The 22,100-nt window shown below is 36.6% G+C and overlaps 2 pseudogenes; one reads left to right on the forward strand and one right to left on the reverse strand.

Moving 5' to 3' along the window:
* Positions 1-702: 702 nt before the first annotated feature.
* On the reverse strand, positions 703-2,415 carry LOC101593424 (annotated as a pseudogene).
* A 3,354-nt stretch (positions 2,416-5,769) lies between these two features.
* LOC101618030 overlaps positions 5,770-22,100 on the forward strand; it is a 130,611-nt pseudogene continuing 114,280 nt past the window's right edge.

A 22,100-nucleotide genomic window follows, 5' to 3' on the forward strand; every position in this document is an offset into this window, starting at 1 on the left:
GACAAATATTCTTCCATGTAACTTCTATGACAGAATAATTAAAAACACGTGACTGGCTCAGAAAATATTTTAAAAATTACATTTGGAGTTGGAGTTCTAAGAGGAAATGTTTTCATTTTTCTCTTTCTACTTCTGATTCCTCAAAATACATTACCTTGAATTCTCGAGTTATGTCACTAAAAGGCAGTTAATAAACAACTTGAGCAGAAGTAAACTTTTGAGAAACTACAACGTAGTGCCTGAGGTGGGTGTGGCTCAGTGGAAGAGCACCGCCACAGAACGAGGCTCTGGGGTCCATCCCCGGCACCACAGTGAAGCAAAACATCAATTACAAAAAGACACAAAGCAGAGTGCAGAAACAGATCATCTTTGGAAAGGACATATTTCCTGCTTTCTACTAGAAATAGCAAAATTACTTCATATTATTTTCTTTTCCAATTGCATATTTAAATAGCATCTTTCAATAGGGTGCATAAAAAAGTACTAAACCAGAGGTACTTAAAGGAGTTATTCATAAAAGTTTTGGCTAATTCAATAGCCAAGAAGTCTCTGACTGGATGGAATTAAGGATAAAAAATAATTATCAAGGCTGGAGCTGAGATGACCCAACCAAAATTGACCATTACCTCAGCTCTTACTCAATCTTCTCCTACAAAGGAAACAAAACAAAACCCAGCTAAGTGACTTTCTGGCAGCTCAGCTTCAGGTGAGATAGGAATGGAGTGATCCATTTGGAAAGGCAAGAGTCATCCAGGTAACACACACAACTTCACTGGAACCAGCTGTCACCACGTCTGGCGTGATAGCAAATCTTCCGAGGCAAGGAAGAGAACAAAGTCCACACTTATAAAAAACATAGCGGCAAGTCTAGGAATGAGGCCGGACATAATCCATAAATGTAGGATTTTTCAGAGGACAGTGATGATGTGCATACCACTATTAAGAATAGAAGCACAGAATGACTCCATGACCCAAGAAAAGGGAAGCCCATACCACAATGTTCCAACTTGGCCTTTTCCGACTATCATTGACAATGAAGTTAAAGGCCATTCCAAAGAACATGAAGAGCACTAGGTAGAAATAGCCCAAGCAGACAGGGCATATTCATGTACTACAGCTGACAGAGCAAACACAGCCAACATGGCAGCAGATTTGAACCTCTTTGAGAAAAACCAGAGGAGGTCCTTGTAAGCATAGTAGTAGAGCCAGTCATGGACCACCACATTCCAGGTCCTGTAGTAGTTGGAGTGCGATGTAGAATTCTACCAGTCCTTATAAAACATCCTGTCACCAAAGCATAACATCTCAGCAAAGGCATTGAGCCAGCAGTGCAAAAAGGCAAAAAAAGAAAGGAACAGCATCAGCACACCTGGCAAGATGGAATTAAATACACACAGGACCAGAACGCAAGCACTGAAGGGCTTCTGTTTGATATTCTGAAATAATGGGGCACAGAGCCTTTCAAGGATGTAGTACACATAAAACAGGTAACCAAACATCTGTAAAAATTGCATAGCAACATAACCCCATCTTATAGGAGTTCTGGGATAGTTGTCACAGTAGATAAGGGTAGGAGCAAACAAGAAGTACAAGTATGGTTGACTGTGGGTATTGGAACCGAGCTTGATTTTTCCTTGGCTGCATTCAGTACCCGTGGCACATTCTCTGACAAAGGAATGAGCCTTCGTTATCAAACGAATCTGCTCAAGTATAACAATGAAGCGGGGCACTGGTGGCAGTGCATATGTTAATACAACATACATTGGTGCAAAACCTAGAATTCCAAGCTGGAGGAGTATGAAAAGGAGGCCACGAGGAAGAGAATAGATCAGTGGGTGAGAACTCTTGCTGTAGCCGATTGGCCCAATGTTGAAACAGGAAATAGGGAATTGCAAGTGTAGATAGGAAAATGCTCCACCATGTCCAGATAACAGTAGGAAGTTTGCCAAAAGCATAAGCCACAAGATTACATTGAGGAAGGAAGGCTTGTGCTTGAATTCAATCTACTACAAGTGTGCTGAGGATAAGGATGATGAGGGCAATGAACATGTGATAAATCGTTCTGAAAATCTTCCCTTGTTCTGGAGGTGCTCTCAGATCTTTAGCTCTATGGTTGCTTTTCAATTCTTCAGGAATGGAAAAAGTTGAGAGCACACACACCATTGTCCAGCGATGCAGATTTTTCAATGAGATTGGTCACAAAGTCATCAAAGTGACTACCAACTTCCTTCAGGAAAAGTGGCTTCAATACCTCTGCCTCTGCTGCCAACAGTCTCCTCTTTGTTTCATATCAATTCGACCATTTCTGTGTGACTCCTGGAACTGTTTTGTGCAACTTCTCTGGTCTTCATCTTGCTCATGATTTTCACTGGACTTTGACAGCCGGTTTCGCAGAGACATCTCTTCTCTCACCATCGAGTTGCCTGTGGCTGGCCGGAGGGCAGCTGCGGAGGACTTGGTGCAGGGCTGAGGCCAGCGGGCTGTCCCAGCGCGGCCCACCGAGACTAAGCAGAGGAAAAGATCGATATTCATTCTTATTCAATGCTAGCTCTTAGTTCTATTTGTTTGTGACCAAATACTTGAAACAACTTAAGGAAGGGAGGCTTCATATCGCCTAAAAGTTCCAGAGGGTAGAGTTGGTGGTGGCAGGACTGGGAAGCCAGCTAGTCACATTGCTGATGTAATCAGGAAGCAGCAAATAAATAGGAAGTGGAGCTGGGCTATAAAACCTCATGGCCTGCCCCCCTCTGTATAGGCTCCATCTTCCAAAGGTTTCACAACCTTTCCAAAGAGCGCTTTTGTGGATCAAATGTTCAAAAACGCAAGGGGGACATTTTACATACAAAGTAAAACACAACACTGGTCTGTATTTTGGGAGTGGATATGTGTTTAATATTGACTATGAGCACCACAGTTAACTATGAAAATGGGAATTTTAGGAATGAATGTACTAATTTTTTAGGTTCTAATGACTTGTAATTTGAAGGTGTTTAGTTGGGATCAATTCCTTGTGATTTTATATGTGAAAAAGGTTTTCCTCTTAAATTCATTTTTAGAACAGTTCTGTACTACAGTAGAACAATCTAGAAATCCATGCTTATTGAGTAGTTGTGCAAGGTCTGATGTCACCTTAGTTTTGCTTAAATTATAACGAGGGTACCACTAAACACCTGGGTAGGGGCTTGTTTTTTTTTTCCCCCATAAATACCAGTTTCCTCAATTGTGAAATTCATAGAATTTCTGTGAAAATTCAAGAATGTAGATCTTTTAGTACAATAAAATAATCAATGTTATAGTGAATTTAAGCATTAGTACTATCATTTTCACGTTGATATTACTCATTTTTGAAATGTTTGCTGCTTCATTTAATGTGAAGATAGAGGATATTGAGTTACATGATAATTAAATTTTCCCTATGGTACTATGGATCTGAAATGAAGTATTGAAAAGTTGGTGATTATAACCATCTTGATGTAGGAAAAAGGGAAAAGGAGAACTGGGTGACTGAATTTCTTTCAAGTGTTTTTAATTATGAGAGAGATAGAAAAAGAGAAAAAAAATGAATGTATGTACCAAGGCCTGTGCCTACTACAAATGAACTCCAGATGCCTGTGCCACTTTGTGGGATGGGTATTGCTGTGGTCAGAAGCCTTTGCAAGCAAACATCTTTAACTGCTGGGTCATTGTCCCAGCTTGCACATTTCTTTTCTTTTTCTTTTTTTAAAAAGACTATTTATTTGAGAGAGCGGGTGTGCCAGGACCTCTAGCCACTGTAAAAGAACTCCAGATGCATGTGCATCTGGCTAAGGTGGATCCTAAGGAATTGAACCTGAGTCCTTAGGCTTCACAGGCAAATGCCTTGGCTTGCACATTTCTTAATTGTGATGATATAACACTTGGCTATTTTTCAAGGCAGAGTTTTATTCTAGTCTAGGCTGACCTGAAACTCATTCTGTAGTTCCAGGCTGGCCTTGAATTTACAGCAATCCCCTTACCTCTGCCTCCCAAGACATGTGCCATCACACCTGGCTCTATGTAGCATTATGGATAAAGACATTATTCTAGTAATTTCCCTTAGCTACATGTTTTGCTGTTTGAACAAAGTGAGATTTAGCAGTTGCATTAATCATTTTTTCTTACTCTGACAAAATACTTGCAAATCAACTGAAGGGGGGATGAGTTACTTAGCCTCACAGATTCTATAGTTTCAGTACCTGACTGGCTGGCTCTAAGTGCTGGTATAAGACAGTATGATGGCAGACAAGTATGACAAGGAAGCGTTCCCATGGAAGAGGGAGAAGGAGGAAGTCTCCAGGGACCTACTTTGTCAAAAGTTGTATCTTCTTACAGCCCATTTAGCAATGAGTTCTTCAGTGGATTAATCCATTGATTAAGTTAATATTCTTGAGATCTTGCAAATTCTTGGTGGGGAGATATTTCATATCTAAACTATGATAGGAACAATCTCTAATTTAAAAATTCTTAATGATAACTGCTTATTTACATGCAACCTTGTCATTTCAAACTTTAAACCTAAAGTGGTTGTAGCTCTCGCAAATTATAGTAATGCTGCATTATATTTTAGCTTACAAGTAGTATGTTATTTTAACAATTTCACATGCTTACATCAATTATTTATGTTATATGTAGCTCTAGTTTATTCATTTAAATTGTCACATATCTTCAAATGTGTATATTTGTAATGTTTCTTTAGTGAGTACTTTAAGGTCCCCCCCCCCCAAGGTAGGCTCTCACTCTAGCCCAGGCTGACCTGGAATTTACTATGCCATCTCAGGGTGGCCTTAAACTCATGTTGATCCTCCTACTTCTGCCTCCCGAGTACTGGGATTAAAGGCATGTGCCACCACACCTGGTTTACTTTAAGGTTTTTATTAGTATGAAAAATAATATCAAAATGAACATCTACCAAAAAAAATGAACATGTAATATATTTTGCCACATGTAGGCAAATTGATGTACATATCTGAATACATGAAGTTCAAAAGAATTTTTATAAATTAAATACTTGGAATTGTATTATAATATTTTAATGATTTCCATAAGTTTATTCTCCAGCCACTGAAAATGAATGACAGATGCTTATGCTACCTTGTACATTTGGCTTATGTGGAATTGAATCTGGGTCCTTTGGCTTTTCAGGCAAGAGCCTTAACTGCTAAGCCATCTCTCCAGCCTGATAATTTTATTCTTAATTTTAAACATAGATAATTTGTTTTGTGGCTTATAAATCACTATGGCAAAGTTATAATATAACTTTAATAGAATTATTATAACATATTATAACTAAAATACTATTTAAGTCAAAATAAGATTACATAAGTGTTTGAATACTCACTTTTGTATACATGTATGGAGACAGCATGGTGTTTTTAGTACATCAATTTGCCTAAATTACAAAGAAATTGTGTCTGTGTGCAATTTTTTGCTTGATTGAATTTCAATAAATATTTTGGCAGTACTTTTTAAATATTCATAGGCTAATGGTGTATTTTGAAAAATGGTATTAAAAATATCATTGTGATGAATGTTTAGAATGAGGTTAAAGATGAATGGGTTTTCCTATTAACCATCAGCCTGAGAATACCAAAGGGAGACATGATTTTTAAATGTGTGTCCTTGTAAGCAAGATAGCTTGTGAATGCACAATGTGTATAGAAAAGAGATTTGAATGGTAATACAGTTCTTTAAGAATGTAATTTATTACTCTTTTCTCATCCACCCTTCTCAATATACAGAGTTTAAAATGCAATGGCCAGAAGACGAGGAAGTGACACTGGAAGGGTGTGGACATGGACTCTGGGGCTGCTGATGGTGGTCGTGGTCTTCGGGAGTCAGCAGGCGCATGGGCAAGGTCAAGGTAGGGCACAACGTGTTCTAATTCTATGAAGGCGGGATAAGAAGAGGTCTGCTTTATGATGAAAATTCTATACATCTTTGAGGCTTTTGGCAGATTGTCAACTTCTCCTGAGCCTTTGTCACAGAGTCCCATAGTGCTTCTCAGTCAGGTAAATGGAACTAGAATTAGCTGTTGGTCTTCATACTGGTTCTATTCGGATTCAGTAGATGCTATGTGTTGTGCATGTGTGTTTTCATGAATGCTACATAAATATAATGTGCTTAAACACTGGTTTTTTGAAGAGAAGTTTTAGAATCTTCAGTCGGTTTTACATCATATGATTTTAAAATTCAAACATGTAGTTAAAGGATATAATGTTCTTCAGAAATTACTGGAACTTTGAATGTGTCTCTTCTATGTTTGTTTGGGTTAAAATTATGATGGAGAAGAGGTTTAAAGTTGTGGCATTAAGGAATGTTCATGAAAATGAATCATAGATTCTGTGATGCAGTTTTCTAGGTACTATGAAAGCTAATGTTGGTGATTGCATGTTGTGATTTATTTTGTAATATTTTCTTAAAATACTTCGAAGATTCAAATATGGGTTGGATTTAAATATTTACATGATTAAAAGATATTCTAAAAAGCCAGACATGGTGGCTCATACATATAATCTCAGTACATGGGAAGCTGAGGCAGAAAGGATTTCTGTGAGTTTGAGACCAGCTTGTACTACATAGTGAGTTTAAGAATAAATAGGGTTTTATAGCAAGAACCTCTTGAAAGAGAAAGAAAGGAAGGAAGGAAGGAAGGAAGGAAGGAAGGAAGGAAGGAAGGAAGGAAGGAAGGAAGGAAGGAAGGAAGGAGACAATGAACTACTTTTGGCCCCCTTCGAATTTTTTCCCTGGAAAGAATGTGTTTTTGGCAATTGTGGTAATTGGAATGTTTGGCCCCATAGACTGTCATGTTTGATTTAACTTCATAGATAAGCCCCTAGCCAGCAAATCCCTGTCATAAAGGGAAGTGACACTTGGAGCAGATCCATAAAGTCCAGCCCTAAGGTGTGTGTTGGGGGTGGATTGGAGCCCAGCCCTACTAGGTGTGTTCAGAGAAGTTTGAGCTCTGGTGGTTTGTGCTTGCTGGTGTTGGTGTTTGCTGGCTATTTGGTGGTGTCTGTCTGCTTAGATCCATGGAAATGAGTAAGCTTCTTTCACCATTGATGATGTTCCCCTGGGATTTGTAAGCCGGAAAAACTCCCTTCTTTCCATAAGCTGTGTCTGGTTGGGTGTTGGTCCCTGTAATGGGAGGTGAGTGTAACAACATTTTCTATATTTGTCAGAGCTTGAAATGAAATAAGTGAATGGGGAAAGTATAGAGTAGGTTTCCTCTTCCTGATGAAATTGAAAGTTCAATGTTTTTCCATAATTATGATACTATTAAGCTTTGAAAGTCTATTCATTTCCCAAAATATTCAGTAAATATTGTATATATTTATGTAAGTTTACATCTTTTGAAAAAATTCCTTGAAAAAAACATTTCTATAAATATATATATTTTTTGACAGAGAATGAATGAGAATTGACATGCCAGGTCCTCAGCCATTATAATCACACACCAGATGCTTGTGCCACCTAGTGGACATATGCAACCTTGCGCTAGTCTCACCTTTGTGCATGTGGCTTATGTGGGATCTGGAGAGTTGAGCCTGGGTCCTTAGGCTTTACAGGCAAGTGCCTTAACCACTAAGCCATTTCTCCAGTCCTGCCATACATAATCTTGTTCAACAATTTTGTTTTTTATTTTTAAAATATTTTTGGTTTTTCAAGGTAGGGTCTCATTTAGGTCCAGGCTTACCTGGAATTAACTATGTAGTCTCAGGGTGGCCTTGAACTCTCTCTTGGTGATCCTCCTACCTCTGCCTTCTGAGTGCTGGGATTAGAGGTGTGTGCCACCATGCCTGTCCAAAATTAATTTTTTTAAGGTAGGGTCTCAGTGTAGCTCAGGCTGGTCTAGAACTCATAGTCCTCCTCATACCTCTATCTCTTGAGTGCTAGGATTAAAGGTGTTTGCTGCCACGTCTAACCCTGAACAGATTTTTGATTTAACTATAAGACTTTTTTCATGTGTAGGCTTTCTGGAAAAAAACAGATTTTATTTTTATAAAATATATTAAGATATATTTTATAAAAATATATATTATCTAAATCTATCTAATATCTAAAATACATTATTATAATAAATTATGCTGATGATTTAAAGCCTTGAGATATAATTTTTAAGATTTTACTTCATCTCATTAAGAATTTAGACTAGTAAATAAGCTCTCATTTCCCTTTTCATAGTAATAAATAATGTAGGAAAATTATACTTAAAGCACATGATATTCTTTTACAAAAGCTGTAATAAGAATGTGTAGGAGTAGCTCCATCACATTTACATGGGCTGAGAGGGTTGGGCATTGTTCATTTAATGTGTCTGTTCTCTAGGATATGGTCTGATAACTTTTTCAGCAGCAATGGTCCAGTGTGGTATATAGTGTTACATACAGATTTTGGTGTCCTTCTCCTGGTCCTTAGGTGGGTTATGGCTTGCTCTAGTAGGAAGTATGTTTTAGGCTATTTAAGATATTTGATGACAAGAAGAGTGTCTCATCTTTTGTCTGAGCCCTCCATTCTTTCCTCTGCATTAGCTACTTGGCTGTTCTTCCCTTTGAGGATGAACAGCATTTATTAAAAACTCTAAAATCATTGACAAGCTTAGCTGTATGAAGCTTATAATGGCAAATTTAGGTCACTAATCTTTTAACTTTATAAAAAGAAAACTACATTAAAGGAGAAAATAAATACTTCTGGAACATTTGGAAGGTTGAATGTTTTGGCAGTTTTGCTTCTTCCTTTATGCAGCTACATTGAGTGATGTACACTTCTAAAGCAACTCTTAAAGTGTGAGAAATGTGCTTAGGCTTGTGTAAGGCAATGGAAAATATTGTGATTATTTGCTTAATAATAAAAAATCCAAGCTACATATTGTCATTGTATCAATGACAAATTAAATATTAATTAAAATTTGGATATGTAATTAAGCAGATGCAAAAACATACTTCTTAAAAATTAAACCTTATATTATTAAATATCTTTAAAAACAAATCTCATACCTCTGTTACTGATAGTAAGAAAATAATATATTGAAAGTTGGCCATAAAGATTTTGCTAAACTAAATTTACAAATTTGTCTTCAACATTGGTTTATTTGGAACCTAAAGTCCAGGATTACATTTAAGCATCAAGGAAGTATAACTATTGTGACAACAGTACATATAAAAACTAAAAAAAAAATTGTCACATAGTTTCTGAGATACAGTAGTAAAGGAAAATTGAATTTGTTATTTATATATAAAAATACAGTAATTATTAGAAAATCTTTGGGAAATCTGGCTGTCTTTGCTCCAAGGAATCTGCTAGAAATTGTAAGTTGTAAGGAGAGAAGACAAAAGTCTATTTAATGGAGGCCTTCCTCAATATTGTTTCAGTGCGCACGACCACCACTTATAGCAATCTTGATACAGGAAATCCAGACTGACTACTCAATAAAAATGTTGGCCCATGATCCCCCTGAACACATCAGGGTCAAATAGGAAAGGGATGGACCATAGATTGAAATCAAGTCATTTATTTATTTTTGTTCACTTTTTTTCTAACTTATTTTTCTTGTACTTAAAAATTCTTTTAACAAAAAGTGAGCTCAGATATTTGGCAGGAATTACTGACTGATGATTATTTGTGTATCCCAAGAGACATGACCATATTTTACTATCCAGCCAAGTTGTGATGAAACAAGCTTGCTATATGTCTTAACCTTTCTGACATCTTTTATCAAATATAAAGGATTTTATAGTGTTAAATAATAAGTATACAGGCAACTTTAATTGAATCTGATTCAGGCTGTGAGAATTGTTGCATAGACTATTCTAGATTTAGACTGAGACTCCTTATAGTTACAGAATCAAGCATCCAATATTGTGCTAGAGAGATGGCATAGTTAAGGCAATTGCCTGTGAAGCCTAAGGACCCAGGTTCAATTCCCTGGTACCCACACAAGAGTGTAGTGGCTGGAAGCCCTGGCATGCCCGTATTCTCCATCCCTCCCTCTCCCTCTTTCTGCCTTTTTCTATCATAAATTAATAAATAAAAAACCCAAAACATCCAATATTGAAAACTCACATGGTTACTCACCCCAACATTCATCCCTAACAATTTAGACATCTCATGCAATGCACTATTTCTATAACCTAAAAAATCATTCTATGTGATAAGTATGAAAAGTAGCAATTTAAAATGCAAATGAATTTATTTAAAGACAACGATGTTTTCAAAGAACTTATCTTCAAACTTTAGATTCCTGAACAGATCTATATAGATTTATCATGTATTTCACATTCTTTCCAGACAGCTGATGATTGTATTTCTAGAAGGAGCCCAAGTCTTTTTATGTGATCTGCATAGGAGATAGTAAGGGAGATGCAGACATCATGTCAAATAATTCAGACTTACTTTGGCATGCTCTTTTGTTTGTTTGCTTTTTTTTTTTAAGTAAGATTTTTATTTTTGTTTTTGAAGAAAGGTTTTCTTTCTTAAAATGTACGTTAAGTACTTCTATATAAAATTTTGGTATAATATTTTGCTTTTATGTTATAAATGGTCTTTTTGATCATTGGAGACCCTATATAATTTTTTAAAAAATATCTTATCTTGTTAAATCTTATTTATTTATTTGCAAGGACAGAGAGAGAGAGAGAGAAGAGAGGGAATGGTCATAACTCCAGATGTATGTGCCCTTGTGCATCTGGCTAGCATGGGTCTCAGGGAATCAAACCTGAGTTCTTTGGCATTTTCAGGCAAATGCCTTAACTTCTAAGCCATCTTTCCAGCCCATACTATATAATTTTTAGGTAAGAAGTTGATAATTTGGTTACCAGAACTGTATTGCAGTACCCAGTGTTTGGGTAATCACTATTCATAGAAATTTTTGAACTTTTCTTACCATATGATATAATGGGTTTCAATTCCCAATTTGTGAAAGTTAACTTATTGTAAGTAAAGCTTATTTTAATGAAGTTTTATATTTTTAAAATTTATTTAATGCATTACTTTGAATACCTTCCCAAGTGAATTTTGGCTATTAGCATTATGTTTATATCTTTTGGAGAGTGTATGGGCATTGGTTTATATCTAAACTTACTTTGATGCTTTTGATTATATTTAGAATATCAGAGTTCAACATTTAAGAGTAGGGAAGTTTACTGGACACCATAATTTATGTCTTGTATTCATCTCATTGCTTTGAGTAGCCAAATAAGTAGAGAGAAATAAACAAAATTTGGACTTAAAGAAATCATAAGTAGAAGTTTAGAAAAAGTAATAGACATAAATGATACAAATCATGACATAAGAACAAAGTGATAAGGCATAATTGAGACAGGAATTCTATCAGGTATTCTCACATGTTAATACTAAAATGTAATATAAATTCAAAAAAGACACCTGCATATGGCATTGATGATAAAACATTTCCACCTAAGGAATGAAAAAAAAAAAAAGAAAAAAGGTGAAAAAATACTAAAACTGGAGATGCAGACCTCTTTCTTCTATAACCTGTGCTCAGTACCTCACCCAGCCAGTGAGGCAAGGTGGGGAAATAGTTTTGAGCATAACTTTAATTATTTATTTACAAACAAGAAGACCAGAACTTGGGCATTGGTGCTCAAGGGACTTGATGTGGTGTTTTGTTTATGCTGGGTACCCCAGCCTGTGGTAAAATTGATGCCTGATCCTTAACCTTACTTTTCATTTCTGCCTTTTAGCCTGTATAATGCCATACCTATGTCAGCATAAAGACAACCTTAGGAACCACTTTTCTGGTTACTTGTTCGGATTCCTTTAAAGTAGATTATGAATTACATATAAATTTCAAAGTTGCCAAACTGATGTTTCAAGATGTGCAATAAATAATCTGGCAACTTTCCATCAGTGAGCCTGTCATAGTTCTCATGGTGTTACTTACTAGACATGGGTCCAGCCCATAGCAACTGTGGTTCCTTGTCTTGTCCTTTCAAAAAGCTTTTCATCAAAATAGTAGTGAGGTTTAAATATTGTCATGTTATAATATGATCTATTTGTCAACTGCATAATCCTTGGGTTTTTGTACTTAATGATGTATGATATACTAATTGACATGCATCTTTTTTTTTCCTCTCCTTATCATGACTTTTTACTTATTTCCTAGATGAAGAAATTCCCTCCCTCCCTTCTTTCTTTCTGGAGGATATTTTTTTAGAAAGGGTTTCACTGTGTTGCTCAGGGTGGCTTAGGATTCACTTTATACTCCAAGTTGGCATTCATGGTGCTCCTCCATCAGCCTCCAAAATGCTGCTCAGTGTAAACTTTTGGGGTCTGTTGGTGTAATCTCATTTCTTCTTCTGGTCATACCCCATTTTGTCCCTCAATTACTTTGTGTCAACTTCTGAGCTCTTCATTCTTATTTGCTATAGCAACTGTAGTTGATATGGTTTTTCATAGACAACACTATAGTAATTCTCAATCTACAACACCATTGTTAATTGCATAATTACTTGTTACTTGTATGATTTTCTATTCTAGTAACAAAATCTGAATACTTGCACTATGTTCCCACACATTTAGCTTGAGCCAGGAATTACTCTAAGTGATGAAAACTGGGCAGCAACTCTGTCATCAGGAAGCTGGCATTGTAACATGGGGACAAGGATGACAGTCATTGAGCTGCAGCACGTCTATATATGTGTAGTAATTAGATCATGAAAATAACCCTAAGGTAGGCATCAGAATTTTCATTTCATTTTCACTGTGCATTCCACATAGCAATTAGAATACAATTTTGAGGGCTCAAGTCAGATTTGGGGAAGAACATTCTTATGAAGAGGGAATAGTGGATATATGAACCATGGACTGGATCATTCCCAGTGTTTTGTAGAAACAGCAGAGAAACTAAGGGAAAAGACTAAAGAAAAGCATGATGGTGTGGTGCCGGCATGGAGAGACAAAAGGTTGAAAGAATGGTGGGAGTTCAGAGTCTTACATGCCATGAGATAACTTTTGTTTTTGTTTGAAGGAAGATAGAAACTGGTGGGGATTCTGAGCTTATTGGTAATTCTTTGGGATTTGAATGGTCAGCACTTGGAGCACAGGGTTTTTGTTTTATTATTGCTACAATGAAGTAAAAGCTAGCATATTAAAATAACACTAAGTTCTAATTTAAATTGTTGAATTCAGGTTTTTATCTCTTTCCCATTACCAAATCTCTCATTTTTAATTAATTGGAAAGCTTTCTAGAATAATAAGCCAGTATAAATTTAGCATAGTATATAGCTTATTCTAAATCAGATTTAGGTATTTAATTGAATATACTAATTAGAAGGGTAATTTGTTCCAATGGAGGATGTTGATAAAACTGTTTTCAAGTTTTTACCATGTCAATCAAACCCATATTAGGCTAGGATTCTGGAACTCATATGGAGACAGTGTTAATGAGTTAATAGCTCTAACTAGGTGCCTTTGTTCTCTATAATCAAGAATGCATGAAAGTGAAAAACTTTCTGTCTCTAAATCTTACATCTACAAATAACTAGAAATACTTGTTTCCTAATCAAATCATATTCCTGGTAGAAAAGTGTTTTAACTTCCCTTTTGGGATTTAGGGCTTTAAAAAATGTGTCCAAATATGGATTCCTTAATGAAAGTGAAATTAACCTCTCACAATGTAACAGAAAGGGAAAGTTCAAAGCATAAGAGTGATAAAAGATACAGAGAAATAGCCAGGCATCATAGCACATACCTTTAATCCCAGTACCTGCGAGACAGGTAGGCAGATTGCTATGAGTTGAGGGTCAGCCTGCATTAGTAAGACCCTACCTCAAAATCTCCCCTCTCCAAAATAATAGAGAATTAAGGAAGGAAATTATGTAATTGAAAACTTAGCAAAATTAATAAATCCACACAAAATAGTCAAAAAGTGAGTATAGAAAGTGTGTGCTGGGCACTAGAGATAGCAAGAAGAAGATGCAGCTTCTTTTATGTTGTAGATATAAGTCTCTAATGTAATTCAGTAGTGAAGAAAAGAAGACACACAAGTACCTGCATAAATTATCATGTGAAGATCTACAAAATGAACTTTTATGAAGATTAGACATGATACTGTGACAAGAACCAGATCTCACTTTGGAGGGTTTCTCTTTCTGAAGGTGGTGTTTCACTTAGACTGAGATGGAGAGAGAAGCAGACACTGCAGGCTCAGAATATTCTGAGCAAAGAGAGTAGAAAATACATATATTCCTTTAAAAAAGGCAGCTTGACCCTTTCTTGGGAAGTAAAAAGTGTAATTTGAAATGTACATGAAAGGATACTGGCGAGTCAGGCCATGAAAAAACTCGGGGTTCTCAGAGTTAGGATGTTGTGAGTAAAGCTTGGATATAAACTAACTCCAGTGAAAAGTACAATATTTAGATGAGTTATGATCAGATTTACTCATATAGGGCCCCCTGTGTAAAATACAGCAAGTGTACTATTGAAGGGTATAGATTTGTGAAAAGTTTGCAATTTAAATGACAGTTGAATCTGTTCAATTGACACATCATAGCATGTGGGAATATGATGGTGTTGTAGAGTTGGAGAAAATTTTTTGAGACTGGAAATCATTTTGAGTGTAGAGCTGATAAAATCTATTGATAGAATTACACAGAGGTATTTTTGTTTTGAGAGAGATGTTGCATTATGTCTACTTTCATTGAGATGGGGAAGGCTAGACAACATACAGTTGGTTGCAAGTGGCAGAGGTCTTACAGAGGTACGTGTGTTTGATTGATTTTGATTGAATTGAAATACCTATTAGAATCCAAGGAAAATACTATGTAGGAAATGAGTAAAGCAAGAGGCTACAGATGTGAATTTGACAGTTATAGGCATGTATAAGTTACAGTTAAGTCATTGATATAGTTAAGAAGTAGGAAAATTATAATTCATAAACTGAATTTGGTCTAGTGCCTCTGCTTATATCATGCCTTAAACTGTCAACATTCTTTTTAAATTTTAAAGTGTGAAGTTATTTTTTTAAAAAGAAAATTGCGCCAGCTAGCTTTTTAGACCACAACGCCTATATTTCCCCACTACTCACTTCCTAGGATGGCAGCACTGTTGTGACAAATCACTTGACAAGTAACTTCAGATTTCTGTGCATTCTGAAGATGATTCTTTCTGAAGCTGTTTGAATTCATTATAGTTCAGTTAGATTAGTTTAACTTCAGCTCATTTTCAATGTGAAGTTTATAAGTGTTTCCTGGTTTTATCATTTTGGTGTGTTAAGTAAATCCTCTGCAAACCACTGAATCATGCTTGAGAAGTGAGACTTGGAGGTAAGAGCTTGTGAGGCATGAGGGCATGTGCAGTGTCTGTGTTAATGGGTATAATGTCCAATGCATCCACAATCTATCCAATCATTTTGATCTACGATTTAAATTACAGTATATGTGAGTTCAGCACTATCTCCCAAACATACAAATTTGTATACTATATTAGGCAGTTCCCTTAGTAAAGCTAAGAAACATAAGATGTGGAATGATAAATTCAAGAAACAATGACAAGTAAGTTCTAGTCTAGCTTCTTTGTCTCTTTAACCTTGTCAGATCTTTACAACTCAATGATACTGTTACTTTTAGAAAATTGCAACACATAAGGAAAAAAAATACCCTCTGGTTGAACTGAAATGTGGCATTTAAGACTATATTTTAACAAGAAATAAAAGGTAGAAATATAAATGGTATATAAAATAAAGATGTAGATTTCTTTCATGTGTTTTTCAAGTGGGCTAACAGTGTGTGTCTAAAACTTATTAAAATACCTGCTGTATCCACTGCGTTATCTCTGAAAAAAAATGAGCATAGATCCCCTCAGTTTTGAAGTGTGAGAAAAAAGTAGTTGTATGCTGGTAATCTTAACCAAAATATATGTTTAACTTGATCAGGGATTGGAAAAATTTCTCTCAAACAGTAGAAATAAGTGTTCTAGGAACTGCTGGCCATATGTAGAGTCTATCTCTCCTCCTCCTCATTCTTTTGCTTCCCTCTCTTGCACTGCTTCTCCTCTTTCTTTAAAATATTAAAACTTGTTTTTACTTTTCATGCATAGAAAACAAGCCACTGACTACATTTGGCCTTAGTCCATTTTACAGACCATTAATACCATCAGGTTGCTTTTACCTTGTTCTGAAGCTTCATGTATTGGAAAGGAATGCTGCTTCCCGCAGAAAGAAATGAGTCCTTTAACTTTGGAGCTTTGGAAGGAACTAGAATGACACAAAAGCAACTGTGCTGCTTAAAAAACAAGTTACATCCCAAAATTTTTAATATTTTTATTTATTTAACAAAGAAAGAGGGAGGGAGAGAGCAAATGAGTGAGCCAGCACCTCCAGAAAATGCAGACGAACTCCAGATGCATGTGATCCCTTGTGCAACTGGCTAACAAGGGTCCTGGGAAATCGAACCTGGGTCCTTTGGCTTTGTAGGCAAATGCCTTAACCACTAACCAATCCCTCCAGCCCAAAAATTTTTGATACTAGAAATATAGAGATACTGCTTACTTCAAGGGCATCCTATAAGATTTTTGAGTTGTTCCTCTTAGTAGCATGAAACAAAGAAATTGCTTCCATTTCAATTTTCAATGAAGTGAAACATTCTAAAACTCTTTTTCTGAAAAATTGCAAGTATCTCTGTGCTCCTTATTCACATTTTACTGTTCAACTTCAACAATTACAAAAGAATTTTTACATTTTGCATTTTCAGACAAAATAAAATTACAGATTTGTCTATCTGTTTTTAATCTCTCTCTCACTATCTGCCTATGTTTATTATTTATCTACCCATGTATCATCTGATGAAAGATGAAGCATAAGAGAAGAAAACAAACAGCTCACTAGCCCAATAGATTTCTTTTGGCAACTACAAGATACTAGATGTTGAAAACTGGACTTGAATATTTTTACATTTTAATTGTTCTCAATCCTACATGAAAATGTCTTACAATTTTGTCATGACGTGGAGGTTGGTGGAGAAAGTCAATATATTTTCAGGTTTATTAAATTAATCCCTGGGCCTTTTCAGAGGAGAGCTGGGGTTATAGGTATATGCCAACACCCTTGGCATTTCATTTGGTTACTGGGGATCCAAACTCAGATTCTCATGCTGGACTCTAGCAAGTGCTTTACCCATTGAGGCATTTCCTCAGCCATGGTTATTATTATTTTTTTAATTTTGAAGAATGTTCTCATGTAAGCCCAGGTAAGACTAAAACTGGCATAACCAATCATGCTTATCTGAGGTATGAGTCCTGTGATATTTTTTGTTGGTTTGCAAGGGTTTTTATTGGCTAAATTGTTTGTCATGCTGTTACTGAGATGATGTCTTAGAGAATATTAAAATGTCTCCTCAAAGGGAAGGAGGACAACTAAGACACATAGTTTGAGACATGGAAGAGTAAACTGATAAACGAAAGGGATTCAGTTTTTGAGAGAGCTCTAATGTCCATTGCTATGTTTTAATAAAAAAAACAAAATAACAATGTATGAAGTAATTATATTGAATAATTATTAAAATAATTTATTAGTGAATGTGTGATTTTATGTATTTATGCATACAGGCATGTCAGGGTCTCTTAGGACTGCAAATGAACACCAGACTCTTGTTCCACTTTTGTGTGTGCGTTTTTGGTCATTCCTTTTGTTTATTTGAGGTAGTGAATTCCAGGTCAGCCTGGATTACAGTGAAACCCTATGTAGTCTCAGGGTGGCCTCAAACTCATGGCAGTTCTCCTACCTCTGCCTCCTGAGTGCTGGGATTAAAGGCGTACGCCACCACGCCTGGCTTTGTCCCACTTTCTGTGTCTGTCTTAGGGATTGAATCTGGGCCAGCAATTTTTGCAGACAAGTGCCTTTAACTGCTGAGCCATATTTTTAGCTCCCTGTAGAATTTTTATCTACGCAGTTAAACAATATTGTGAAGACCTTAATGTTCCTTCTTTTACATTAAAGTAATAGATTAGATTTATCCTGAAATCTGCTACCACAATGACAAGTTAGCACTTGTGTCTTCCCATTTTATTGTTCCTCAAATTCCAGAATCATCATTTCTGTAAAAGGTTAGAAACTATCCATGTTACTTTGGCTATTAGGAAGAACTTCAATCTATCTGAAAAAGCTGCATACCAGTTATGGGATGACTGGGCAAGTAAGTTACCCTCTAGGAAGGAAGGTCAAGGATAAAATTGTAGAATCATGGCCTAATTTCACAAGTGAAAATATCTTCTCATTAACACTTGGCATAAATATATTTTTTTAAAAAAGTTCTATGTTTTGGGTCTGGGATGAAATGCTTTCCATGCAAGTGTGAGTACTTGGATTCATGCTCCCAGAACCACATGTTAGGCACCACGGCACTCTCTATAGTCCTGTCATACCTAGAGCAAAGTGGAGGCAGAGATAGGAGAATCTGCCAGAAACTAACTGGCCAGCTAGCCTGGTATTCATGGCAGTGAGCAATGAGTGACACTGCCTCAAACAAAGTGGAAGTTGAGGATTGACACCCAAACTTTTTTCCTCTGGTCTACACATATGTGCTGTGCCATGCATGTGTGTGCATATGCACATGTGAATGTCCATAACATATGTGCACAGTGAAAAAGTATTCTATACAACTGTATGAGTGTACCATTAAGTTATATGCAGTTTTCCATAAAAGTCACGGTAGCAAACAAAATGGTAAATTAAAACTGATGAAAATGTTTAAGCCGGGCATGGTGACAAATGCCTTTAATTCCAGCACTCAGGAGGCAGAGGCAGGAGGATCGCCATGAGTTCGAGGGCACCCTGAGACTACATAGTGAATTCCAGGTCAGTCTGAACTAGAGTGAGACCCTACTGTGAAAAAACAAAACAAAAAGAGTTTTTAGACATAATTTCTTAAATGTCATATTTATAAGGTTCTTGATTAGGTTCATGTAGAGTTGAAAAGTAGTTGTATAAATGTAGACTGTTGTGGCCATATCTGGACTTGAACTGTGCATCTATCATTCAGAATGTTGTAAGTGATGTGAGGCCAGGACCTGGGAAAACAAATGTTAAACACTGATCTCAGGACACTGTATTGTTGAAAGGAAGTAAGTCATGTAAACCACAAAGCACGCCTGCCCCTGTGCAGGCCTTCAAGTGTGAGTTCCTACACACTACTGCTGACCGCTTTTACCTTCCACTCCAGATGGTAAAAACAGCTCTTTGAGAACCATAACTGTACTTTGTACTTGCTGTTGTAGAAAGAGGAAATCTATATTTCCTAAATCAGAAATTTTTCTTTTTATTTATTTGCAAGTTGAGAGAGAGAGAGAGAGAGAGAGAGAGAGAGAGAGAGAGAGAGAGAAAAAGAATGAGAATGGGCATGCCAGAGCTTCCAGCCACTGCAAAGAACTGTAGATGCATATGCCCCTTGTGCATCTGGCTTATGTGGGTCATAGGGAATTGAACCTGGGTCCTTTGGTTTTGCAGGCAAATGCCATAACTGCTATGCCATCTCTCCAGCCCTAGAAGTTTTTCTTGAAGGTAGGATCTCACTCTAGCCAAGGCTGACCTGGAATTTACTATGTAGTCTAACAATGGCCTTGAATTCACAGTGGTTCTCCTACCTCAGCCTCCTGAGTGCTGAGATTAAAGGCATGCACCACCACACTCTGCTATTTAGAACTTTTTATCTCCTTGAATTTACAGAATTCTGTATGTTAAGTTGCCCAATTAACTTGACCTCATCTCTCTAAGGGAGGGAACTTACATCAACATACTTGCTTACCATCATTGATTAGGGCATAATGGTGCATGTCTTTGATTTTAATGGTGTGTGCATGTGCATTTCAATGCTTATTTTTTGCCTGTTGAGTAGGTGGGAGATGAGCATAATTTTTGCTCCAGCATAATGTACTAACTTTGAAGGAATATAACAATATAATTATTAAAACTTGGAACTTCTTAAGCTATCTATTTTTTTTTTGTTTTTTAAAAAGTATCTCTAAATGAAATGACTGTCAGCAGGAGCCTGCACATGCCAGTGTGCACTGCCAGCTTGAGATGGTTTTCATCCGATGACTGTTTTTAGAATTGTTTATATGCCAATCTTAAGAAAATCTCTGCTACTTGCAGAATTTTGGTTTTACTTTGCATAAAAGTGAGTTCAGGCTAGAGAGATGGCTCAGCGGTTAAGGCACTTGCCTGCAAAGCCTTATGACCTGGGTTCCATTCCCCAGTACCCATGTGGAGCCAGATGCTCAAAGTGGAGCTGGTATTTAGAGTTTGATTGGAGTAGCTAAGGCCCTGGTATTCCCCATTTTCTCTGTGTGTGCAAATAAATAAATAAAAATATAAAATAAAAAGAATTCAGTTATGCTTCTACCAAATAAATCAAAATCCCACATGGTAGGGCTGGATAGATGGCTTAGTTGTTAAGTGCTTGCTGGTAAAGCCCAAGGACCTTGGTTCAAGGCTTGATTCCCCAGGACCCACATTAGCCAGATGCACAAGGGGGTGCATGTGTCTGGAGTTCGTTTGTGGTGGCTGGAGGCCCTGGTGTGCCCATTCTCTCTATCTGCCTCTCTCTCTCTGTAGCTCTCAAATAAATAAATAAAAATAAAAAAACCTCATATGGTAATTTATTCTGTGATCATGGCTAAGAGAACCATCTTTGTAGCCAATTTTAGTACCTTGTGGCTAGACACATACACTTTTATAATAACTATCGATATATAATATATATAACTATAGTAAGTTCAATAGTTACAGTAAAGCTTAAAAGTTGCAAAGGCATAGCACTTAGGTTTTGCATGTATTGTGTACATGTGTTTACATCTGGGTATGTGTACCTTGTTATATAAGTTGTACATTTCATTATTCTAATAACATGTTTTCAGGCAAATCAATGTCCATATAAAATAACATTAGATTATGTGGCACAATCCTGAATTTTTTTAGTATGTGACTAACCATGCAATTGGAAAAAGCCTCATTTTTATCCTTTTTATATAAATTATTTGGAGTTAACACAAACAGGATGGCAGAAATCTTAAGGTATTAGTGTAGCAAGTTGCTCATTTTTTAAAATTTATTTATAGTTGAGACAGAGAGAGAGAGAGAGAGAATGGACATGCCAGGGCCTCTAGCCATTGCAAATGAACTCCATGGGACATGGAGAATTTAATTTGGGTCCTAAGGCTTCGCAAGGGAGCACCTTAACTGCTAAGCCATCTTTCCAGCCCAAATTACTTTCTTTTCTTTTTTGAGGTAGGGTCTCACTCTAGCTTAGGCTGACCTGGAATTCACTAGTGAGTCTCAGAGTGGCCTCAAACTCAAGGCGTTCCTCCTACCTCTGCCTCCCTAGGGCTGGAATTAAAGGCGTGCACCACCATGCCTGGCCTTAAGTTGCTCATTTTTAAAAGTGGTTGGAACTAGGTAATAACAAACAATATCTAGAATGTATATTTTGAAATCATATTAACAAGGGCCTTTGGCTTGCAGAACACATTACAATGTTGTTAAATTACTTAAAAAGTTTTAAAACATTAAAATGTAGCCTGAACCCTGTAGAGATGACTTAAAATAAAAATTTTATTTTAAATTTATAAATGTAACAAATAGCTGCTTTTCTAGTAGCGAATTTTTTTTTTTTTTTCCGAGGTAGGGTCTCACTCTGGCTCAGGCTGACCTGGAATTCACTATGTAGTCTCAGGGTGGCCTCGAACTCTTGGAGATCCTACCTCTGCCTCCCGAGTGCTGGGATTAAAGGCGTGCACCACCACGCCCGGCTGCGAATGTTTTATGGAGACAAATTCAGGGAAATTTGTTAGCCTAGACTCTATGTAAAAGATTTATCACAGTCTGCAGTAAACTAGTGAGAGCAATTGCATTTAAGTGTTGAAGTGAGACCTATGCAAAGTGGGTAAACAGAAGTTGAGTCAACATGTCGAGCTGTGGCCATGTGCATGGCTACATGTTTGTGTGCTCATCATTTCTTATTGATAAATCTAGAGAGGTTGATCTTAGCAGACTGTCGAGTAAATGAACAAGTGAAGCCAAGTACATGGGCATTGAAATTTAAGTATACTTTAGGCTGATAAAAAGTTACATGAGG

The sequence above is a fragment of the Jaculus jaculus genome, chromosome 4 (assembly GCF_020740685.1).
Source record: "Jaculus jaculus isolate mJacJac1 chromosome 4, mJacJac1.mat.Y.cur, whole genome shotgun sequence".
Lineage (NCBI taxonomy): Eukaryota > Metazoa > Chordata > Mammalia > Rodentia > Dipodidae > Jaculus > Jaculus jaculus.